Raw genomic sequence first — 10034 nt, 5'->3', positions numbered from 1 at the left:
TTATAAATATATTCTTTTTATAATAACTATTTTGGTGGCTAGAAATTTAATAGCTTTTAAAATAAATCAAATAGTTGTAACCTACCACACTTATCTAGCGTATGACCATCATTCAAGCCGTGTTAGTGGCCCGAGATTAATATGTTAAAATTTCAATAATTTAGCAAGTTAAAATAAATTAAAACTTAACAACTAATTTAATGAAATTAATTAATAATATTAATATCTTCTAAAAATCTTAATAGCATTTGTAATATTTTACTATTAGCCCTTACTGGTCTCTGACGTTATTCCATTTGTAAATTTTCTGGTTCAAAATGAACACACCCACACTTTTTATCATTCCACTTGGTCTTAAATCTAATCGTTTCCTTCATCCAACCTATTTGCAGCACATATTTATTATGAACGTTTTTCAAATTTCTAACGCTAAATATACATAGTGAATTCTGCAAAACACCTGCTCCGCATGTTCATCAAAGTGGTACACATTACGGCGATAAAGAATTCAAAGACTATTTTTGAGATTTTTTCAATGAAGTTACAAGACAGCGACAACTGTTACAACCTGTACGTCCCATAATACAACGTCTGGTTTTAAAGAATGAATGTATTCAATGTGAATATAGTACTGAGCCACTCTTATCAGAAAATACAGAAGACAGCAAACGTATAATTCCTAAAAATGAAAAAAAAAAAAAAAAAAAAATTAGAAGGATGTAAATAAATGCATAGAAAAAATCGACACAGAGGAGGTACTTTAGAAGTTTTTGCCATGGCACATACAAGTACGAAAACATAATCATAAAAATGTCGGTATTTAAGGTAAGAGTTCGAAAGCTTGGACAATAACTAAACTGTATGTTTTTCTGTGCGGCAGTTATTGTTGCATCTTACATCAGTGCTATGGGATTAGCAAGGAAAAGTATGCAAATCTAAAAGTGTATCAATATCTAGATTGGTCTAAGAACACCGACTACTCATTCCTCACCTATCTCTCGAATTACACTTCAAAGAAACTCATATTCTTGATAGACCAGATGACAATTCGTTACCAGTATAGGAATTTAGTAGTTCAAAAATGGAAAGCCTGTTTGTTGTATCACAGAACGAAACAAAGAATAACAAAATGTCTCTCTATATAGTATAGAAAGTAAAAATGTCTGGAGAATTCTAAACCCATATGCAGTAAGTCTGCACGAAGCAAGGAAACACTGAGATTTAGAACATGCTACAAATACCATTTTCAAGTACTTTTACGTTTCTGTTCCATCAGAAGTAACTTATTTGAACTACATGTAAGTTTTAATATTAGCATTTATTTCAAATAATATAGCATTAGTCTCTGCTTAGATCACCATACGCCAATTAAACCAAATTTTGAGCTTGATGTGTTTACATCCCCTTTTGCCTGCTGTTTTTGGCAAGTTGCCTCTGCCAATACATTAGCCAAAAAAGAATAAATAGTTAAGTTTATGGTCAAAGTTGTAACAAATTTTAACAGCATTTCTTTCATTTAAAGAGATTTTTAAAAACAGCAGTCTCATAGGCGGCACGTTCCTTTTTGTGCACCAGTTCACATGGCTTTTTAAAGCATAAAATTACTATGGAGTCTGAAAATTTCAAAGCGTCATTTATTTTTTCTTTTCAGGGTTTATATTTAGTTTTTTCTCAGTTATTGTTTGCTTCGACGAAACCTTTAAATAAATTTTTAAATCTCTTCACAGAGTAGATGTCGTTAAAATAATTTGCAGTTATGCTCTTGTTGATGGCGTTATAATATTTTATAAAGCTCTTCTTCGAAATTCGATTTTGAATTTTTTTAAAGATTTTCTTTAAAGATTAAACAAATCGTTGCAAAATTTCAATCTTGTACCGTCGAAAAGATCAGAAAAGTAAATGAAGATTTCTTTTTATTTGAAACGATAATATAATTTTCTAAATATCAATGGATTTGTTTTTTAATTCTATTGATTTTTAGGTGTCGCACATTTACTTATCATGACGTATTTTTTAATCAGAGATATATAATCTATAATCATCAGAAGTGCCACGGTTTTAAGTGATGAGGATGCTGAATTTTTAAATAGACTAGGAATGTTAAAATAAATTCAATGGAATATTGTATCTGCGGATAAAACAGAAGACCTGAGAAAAAAGATAACGTCTTATATTTAATTTTTAAGCTCATTAGAAAGAATAATTTTTCTACATTCGAGATAACGAATTTCCTCCTTTATTATTTTATCCCCTTCTTTGGACTAAATCACATAAAATAATGTGTATATAAATATATATATATATATTTACATATTTTTAAGCTATGTGATTTTCGCTGAATCCACGGCAATTACAAAAAGTTTTAACTATCTCAATGTTTTTAGTCATGTATGATGAAAAATAAAATAAAGCGGTACCCATACAAGAAGCACATTGGGACATAAACATAATTTTCAGTAAAAGTGAGAGTATAGAAATGACATGTGTAACCACGATTCCATTCAATAATCTTAAATTTATCTTTGAAATTTTTGATTTAAAAATCTTTTTGTTAACTCTCCTATCATTTTATTTTTAGTCACACGAAAAAGATTATAGGGATACGTAGAAAAATTATGTTTTTGCGCATTTTATTAAACTGATTTGTAACTTAGAATGTTCCGAATATATATATTTTACAGCTCATTAGCATCTGTCATAGTTGCACGACTTTCATAAAAGAAACTCAAAGCATCATTGTCTGGGCCTTCTAGAAACAAAGAACGCCCTTGGTTTGCATGTTTCCAAAAGTAAGTTCTTTCTTTGAAAGTAATTCTGAACTTCAAGTAAGATGCATGAACTGGAATTAATCTTTCCGTTGCGAAAGTTGCATTGCTGTATACAAAATGATTGTAGAAACTTAACCCTGATCTTGACATTTTGAACTTTACCGAGTTCATTGTGTCCGATAAAGACGAACACAATCGCAAGTAAGCTAACCTTTGGCATATCGGGTGAGGCCGAAATTGCTGATGACCCGAGGTCTTCGTGAGAAAATGGAATCTCATTTCAGGTTTGTAGGTTGCCATTCAGTTTGTAGTAAAAGGGATTATAGCAGAAGTTGAAGAATAGGCTTTGTTGTGAAATGTTGTACTGTTTTGCAAATGACTTTTTAAGTCGTGTATTCGTTTATTTTTATGTATTACACGGTCCTCGAAAGAAGCTGAGGTATTTTTAACCTTGATCTGGACGTTTGGAACCATACTGGTTTCTGCTTATACATTTCACTTAAATGAAAGTTGTTGGCTTTCAACTCCATAAACACCGAAGTCAACTCCATAAACTTAAATGATTTTGTTGCTCTCGCGTATCAAAACTTTCATTCTTCTGCCACCTACTAAAGCTTCTATAGAACATTCGTTTACTTGTTTATTGCATTATTTGTTTATTCTTCTATAGTACGTTCGTTTATTATTTTATTTTTATGGAAATCTCCACGGGCAGACGGGCCCGAGGGCTCCCACTCCTCTCTCCTTTCACTAAACCACATGAAAGGATTTTCGGCTGGCCACATATTTAGAGTTCCGCCATGCCGCACCGACACTATACATTTACAAACATCCATGCTTTCTCCGGGATTCGAACCCGTGACCTTCGACACAGCAATCAGCGACACTAACCACTATACCAGTTGGTCGGCAGCAATAGATTTCACTGCAAGAAATGCTGCTTTGCCTCATACCAGTGACTATCAAGGCATATGTCACAGCAAACCAAAATAGCCTAAACTAGTGATCTCAACTGCCAGTGGAATGTGAACAATAAAAATGCAGGCCGAAAGCACGATCTTAAAGCAATTGACAAAACTGATTTTTTTAAACAAAATAAAAAATATATTTTTTTAACAAAATAAGAAGAAATGAACTAAATTTTGAATTTCACTTATTAAACATTTAAAAAATTCATAAGTAATACTAATTATAATAACCCAAAGAAAAAAACTCAAATTTATATTTATTTTCTGCCTGAAATCTAACGGTTGGTACCTGCAAAAGACTTCTGTTGGCTACATTTTTAATTCCTGCAAAAGCCACATTTAAACAGTATGCACAATTCTAAACTTAGATATTAAGGTAAGGTATAAAGGTAGATCTAATAAAAAGCACGCGCGCGCACACACACACGCAGAGAAAAAAACACTTCTTTGGTGTTCTTAGTCAAAATTATACCATTGAAATATTTCATCACATCACCAAAACTATATTTGGGACATATACACACTGCGGTACTGCATATATCTAATAGCCCAACGAATTTGGTTTAGAACTTTTGTTCTCATTTTAATAGCATTCATGACCAAAATAGCAAAATACATGTTTTGAAAAAACGGCAAAATGCACTGTTTTGAAAAACTGGCAAATTTCTATACTTCCTTCCATAGCATCTTTTAAAACTAAATTTAGATTATGGGCCGCTCAGTGTACAAAGTAAGCAAGTCGGGCTTTTTCTGTTATTCATTGCTGCACACACCATTTCATAACCCACTCATTACTTCTGCACCATCGAACTCTTGCCTCAGCATTTTGTTAAATTCAGATTTACTTCTTGTAGGGATTTCATGATTTATTCTTCAAGGCCCTTTCTTTGCTTTTAAGGCCTCTTAAAAGCTTTCTCTTTTTACCTATATAGTGGTGCATTCTGATAAGCTAATCTGACACAATCGATGCATTCGCAGGTATAATTTTTTTTTAATTAAAAGTAAACTTTATGTCTAATTAGGTAAATGATTTCTCTGTTTGAAACGTGAAAATATAAATATCATAAGGGAAGTTTAACTTAAGTCCAATTTATCATAAGGGAAGTCCAATTTTTTAAAATTAAATAGTCTCCAATATAAAAATTACTCATTAGTTGAATTTCGAACGTGTACACGTGTCACGCAAGGATTTTTCAGAACCACAAATTCGACAACTGAAGCTAACAAAGATGCATGCACATAATCGTTTGGAGCATTTCCAATTGATTTCACATAACATATACTCAATAGAGACCTCATGAAATCCCACTTATTCATTCTCAGAGACACTGTGTAAACTAAGTCTAAGACAGAAAGTCACTGGGAATTTTGTTATCAAAGTGTTAAGTGACACATATCTTACTAGTTTTCTGTATCTCTGAATTGTGTTCATATACGTTTGTATTTATTAAACTCACTGTACGTGAAATTGTAAGTAATGAAATGAACAAACAAACAAACAAACAAAATCTGAAAGCTTTCGGATTTTATATTAAGCCCAAGGGAGAGTTTTTCATTTACATACACATACACGTTTCGAGAGCATTTGGGCTAAAATATTTTAAAACAGTTTATCTTCAGAATATCCAATAGTCTCGCGCGCTGGAGATAAAAAAAAAAAATTTGCCATTGCTGTTGACATTGTTGTCATTGCTGTAGATCTACCTCCTCGTGGTGCACCTGGTAACACTTTATAGTGGCTAAAAGATCTACAACTGGCATTATGTCTCATCCTTCTCGGATTGATACTTGAGTGTTAAAGTGGAATGCTGGCGGAGCTTTTGCAGATTCTGTGTGAAAAGGACATTGATGTCTTTACTATCATGGAAGCTAATTTGACTATCGAAAACCTAAAATACTATCCTTTTAAAGGATATTATCTTTACGTACTTACAAAATTTAAGTTGCCACTAAGTTGCCAGTGGTATACGAATTGGTGTCAAGAAAGATATAACAGCTGATTTTCGTATTATAAAAGAGATGGGTGTTGATGGGGATAGGAGGGAAGTCATGCATTTAGATGTATGGAAATGTGGAGTTCATTTTAAAATTCTAGCTATATACAGCCCTCCTTGTAATCATCCGGACTTTTCCTATGTTAATCATTTAAAACTTTCTATTCTTTTAGGAGATTTTCTCCCATGTGGGGATATTCTGACACAAATGAAGCTGGAAGGAGAGTCCAGGACCTCTTGAGCTCGACTACATTCGAACTGATGTACGATAAAAAGGATCCCCATACTTATCTGCATTATACTGGTAAAAGTACAATTCCAGATCTGTTGATGGTCACTGCTGATTTTTACAATCTCACAAAGCGTAGCGTCTTGAAAGATCCTGGATCAGGACACAAACAGGTGCTTGCAGAAGTTAAAATACCCAAAGCGGATCGGAGACCCTTTTCGCCATCAAAGGTCTCTTGGAATTTTAAGAAAGCGAATTGGCCTCTCTTTACTGAATTGATGGAACATGGCCTTAATCATAATAAACTTTACTTTAAATCCTAATAAAGTTTATAGAATTATCAAGGATACAATGATATTGTTACTTTTTTCTTTTCTGACACCATTTGTGACGTTATTTTCTTCCTTCATGGATTTGGAGTGAATAACGACGACAGCACTTTATGGAATATCGATATGGATGGAATACTTTATTTACCAATATTAATCAGGACAGCTCCAAAAACACTTTTACAATCGCCGAACTGTTATAAACACGCTGACACGTTCAGCGACACAGCTTCCAGATTATCAGGCTATCACGGTGGAGACAGTTAGGTGGAGCTGTTAGTAGCTGCTCCCTTTTTAACATCTATAATAATGATTTGATTTATAAAATACGAGAGCTTTCTGGCGTCAAGTGCCTCTTGTACGCTGATGATTTGGTTTTCTGGAATGTTTCTAAAAAAGAAAGTGCAGTGAAAAACACAGAGACTAAACTCTCTGCTGCCTTGAATGCTTTGGAAGTTTGGTGTGATACTAATAATATGCAAGTGAACTTAAATAAATCATACTGCCTGACTTTCTCCCTCATGCACCAATCTTTGAATCTTCAGCTGACGTATAAGAGTACCCAAATTCCCTTGTACGATAAATTTAAATATTTGGGTGTGACGTTTGACCGCAAATTAACATAGAAGCCACATGTTGAGGACTTGTACAACCGTGCTACGAAGAGACTCAGTGTCCTTAAACGCCTTGCTGGGGCAAGGTGGGGTTGCACTGGACAAACCCTGCTCCAAACTTATCGTTCGTTTATCCTCCCCCCTCTGACTTATTGCTATGAACCACTTGTTGTGGCCGTAGAAAATGTACTCTAGAAAAAATCCATTATCAATGCTTACGTATTGTTTATGGAGCCATGAAGACCACCCCGATTGACGCCATGTTTATGTTACCTGGTGATAAACCCTTAAGAACCGTAACCCAAGAGAGGGCCTTAATTCTCTGGGAAAAGATCATTAGAGTTCCTGGATGTCTTTCACTCTGGAATGAAGTCAATCATCTGACTAGAAATCTAAAGACCCAGATGGGCTTTCTACAGAGAGTTTTTCAGTTAAAAAATTCACTTGGTTTAATGAATGAACCAGAATTACTTGTTCCACTACAAAATCCAATAAATTGAAATCTTTCTGGATTAATCTTGACCTGGGTCAAAACGTAACGAAACGTAATACGGATCCGTCTATTTTGAGAGCCCTCGGTTTCGATGTATTAAATAATTTTTACCCTGAGATAGAGTGGCTTCGGATATTCACTGATGGATCCCTCCTGTCTGATGGCCCTAATGCAGGTGCCGGAGTTTTCTCCGAAATATTTTCTTATTACATACCTGTGGGCCAAGGTTCTGCGTTTGACGGTGAAATTGCTGCGATTCGCACAGCTCTTGAAAAAATTCTCAAGAGCTGTTATACTCAGTGATTTCTGAGCTTCTTGGGTATTGTTTCACATAAAAATCTCATATCACAGGGCATATTGGATTATCGACTTTATCTACAAAACCTGGCTTGTAGTGTTCTCCAGTGGGTTCATATCCATTGGGAGATTCCAGGTAACGAGAAAGCCGACTTCTTGGCAAAAAAGGGTGCTTTAATCATGCAGAATATTTCTCGCCCTTTGCCTTTCCATACTGTTAGGGACCTTATTAAAAGATCTATCAAAGTACGTGCTAAGAAGATCTCTATCATCGTGTTTCTCATAAGTCTTGGAAGAATGCTATCCCGAATTTGTTCAATGGCCCAAGGTGTAGAGCGGTCGCTGAATTCCGCCTTGCCACCGGACATGACTGCCTACAATATGATCTTCTTAGGTTCAAAATTGTTTCTTCTCCGATATGCACTCTGTGCAGCTCTGGAGAGGTGATGGATGCCGCACATCTACCTCACTGTCCTGCTCTGCGCAAGAATTCTCTGGGAGGCAAGAGATATGTTAGATTAATGGACTCTGTAGCAGCTGTTTTTTTCTCATTGTATTGCTGTATTCTATGTTCTTTGTTCTTGTATTTTTGCTGTAACTGATCATAATCTGCCATTGGAAATAAAAAAAAATGTTCTCATTGCTCGCTTTGAAATCCTTGAGTTGGTTAATCAGAAATTCGTTAAAGTTTTAAAAAATTTGAAATACACAACAAAATATTTAAAAACAGCATATCTATAGAATTTCCGATAAACAGTCTCGCCCGCTAGAGATAAAAATGATTTTTCCAGTACAGTGTTGCCATTTTCGCTTTGAAATCATTGAGTTTGTTAAACATAAATTCGTTAAAGCTTTACAAAATATGATATACACAATAAAACATATTTCGAAATTCAAAATTCAGGGTTCTGGTTGTCCATAATCGGGTGGAGGGCTACGTTAATCACAATTATATGTCTCTAGGTACCGTTGTTTTTTCACAATGCGAAAAGCATGCATATATTCATGCAAATTCTCCATTACTTAATTTCTTTAAATATAATATTTGGTGGCAGTAATTTGAAACGTGATTCAGACCTTTATAGCGATTCAACGCCAAATTCCGTTTTGAGACTAGACTAATAGGCCTTCTGAAACACTCCTTTGAGCTAACAATTTAAAAAAAATATCTGAAAAGATTTGAGATTTGAATGATCGCCCAAAAGAGCTCTTTTAAAGTTTAATATGGTTCAGTATAGATTATCGACAGGGATGATCCAGGTGCAATACTGAAACATTTTGTAGAATATTAGGTGAATATGCATTTAAACTAACATGCGAACGTTATATATCTTTTGTATATTTAAAAAGTGAAAAATATGTAATGTAATTCTATAAAAATACTTAATGTTTTTAATTATATATATCATGAATTAAATACATTTATGCGTAGATCAATCATATTAAAAAAAAATTATGTTCTTAAAAACTGAATCCAGTGCTTTTTAAAACCTTAGTTTGTTAATAATAATAGACAGATTTAATATAAAAGAATAATTCTATATGTTTTTCCGAATGGCAACAGACTTGAATGAAAAGTGAAACAAGGCATTCAAGTGAAACATTCGAGACTTATAGCCATTTTGGGCTAAATCTTAAAAAATAAATAAATAAATAAATAAATAAAAAATAAAAAACGACACAGAGGCTTTGGATTAAATTCAAATAGTATATAATTTGTCCAATAATTCAATATATTTTGAACGAATTTTATTCCTGATTTTTTTAAATTTTAATTTTAGTAGGATTACTTGATATAATTTACAATACAGGGATATCTCGCTTAGTACTGTTAGTTGGTTATTCTAAAGTATCATATTAAATGAATCCTCAATTAGTAAAACATCACTTCTACAGGAAAATTAGTAATTCGTTCTCATCAAATTTTGCTAAAACAAAACTATTACGAATTCACCTAAAATTAATGGAAAATAATAAAAGGGTAAAAAGAGCACTATATAATAGGAGACTTTAATTGTTTGTTTAAAAAATCAAAAAGAAAAACATTATTTTCTAACCAGAAAATCAAAGTTTTTTTTTACACCTTTTTTTTTTTTTTCTTTTTTCTTCTCTCATCAAATGCGATAACAAAGAACTGCATTTTTTAATTTTGTCTCGTTTCAAAGTTTTTCTTTCATTCGGATCATTTTCTTCAATCGATTCACATGCTTTTCCAGTGAAATTGAATAATTTTTTGAGATTATCCAATGTGAAGTTTTTTCCGATTGCAGGCAGAAGCATTCACCTTTCACAATTGGTCACTGGTAAATTGCAATTATTGCTTCTTGTGTTTAGAACCTGAT

Source organism: Stegodyphus dumicola, chromosome 2, assembly GCF_044657685.1.
Source record: "Stegodyphus dumicola isolate Sdum_Otavi_A_Nest chromosome 2, ASM4465768v1".
NCBI classification, from domain to species: domain Eukaryota; kingdom Metazoa; phylum Arthropoda; class Arachnida; order Araneae; family Eresidae; genus Stegodyphus; species Stegodyphus dumicola.
This window is presented reverse-complemented; position numbering follows the sequence as displayed.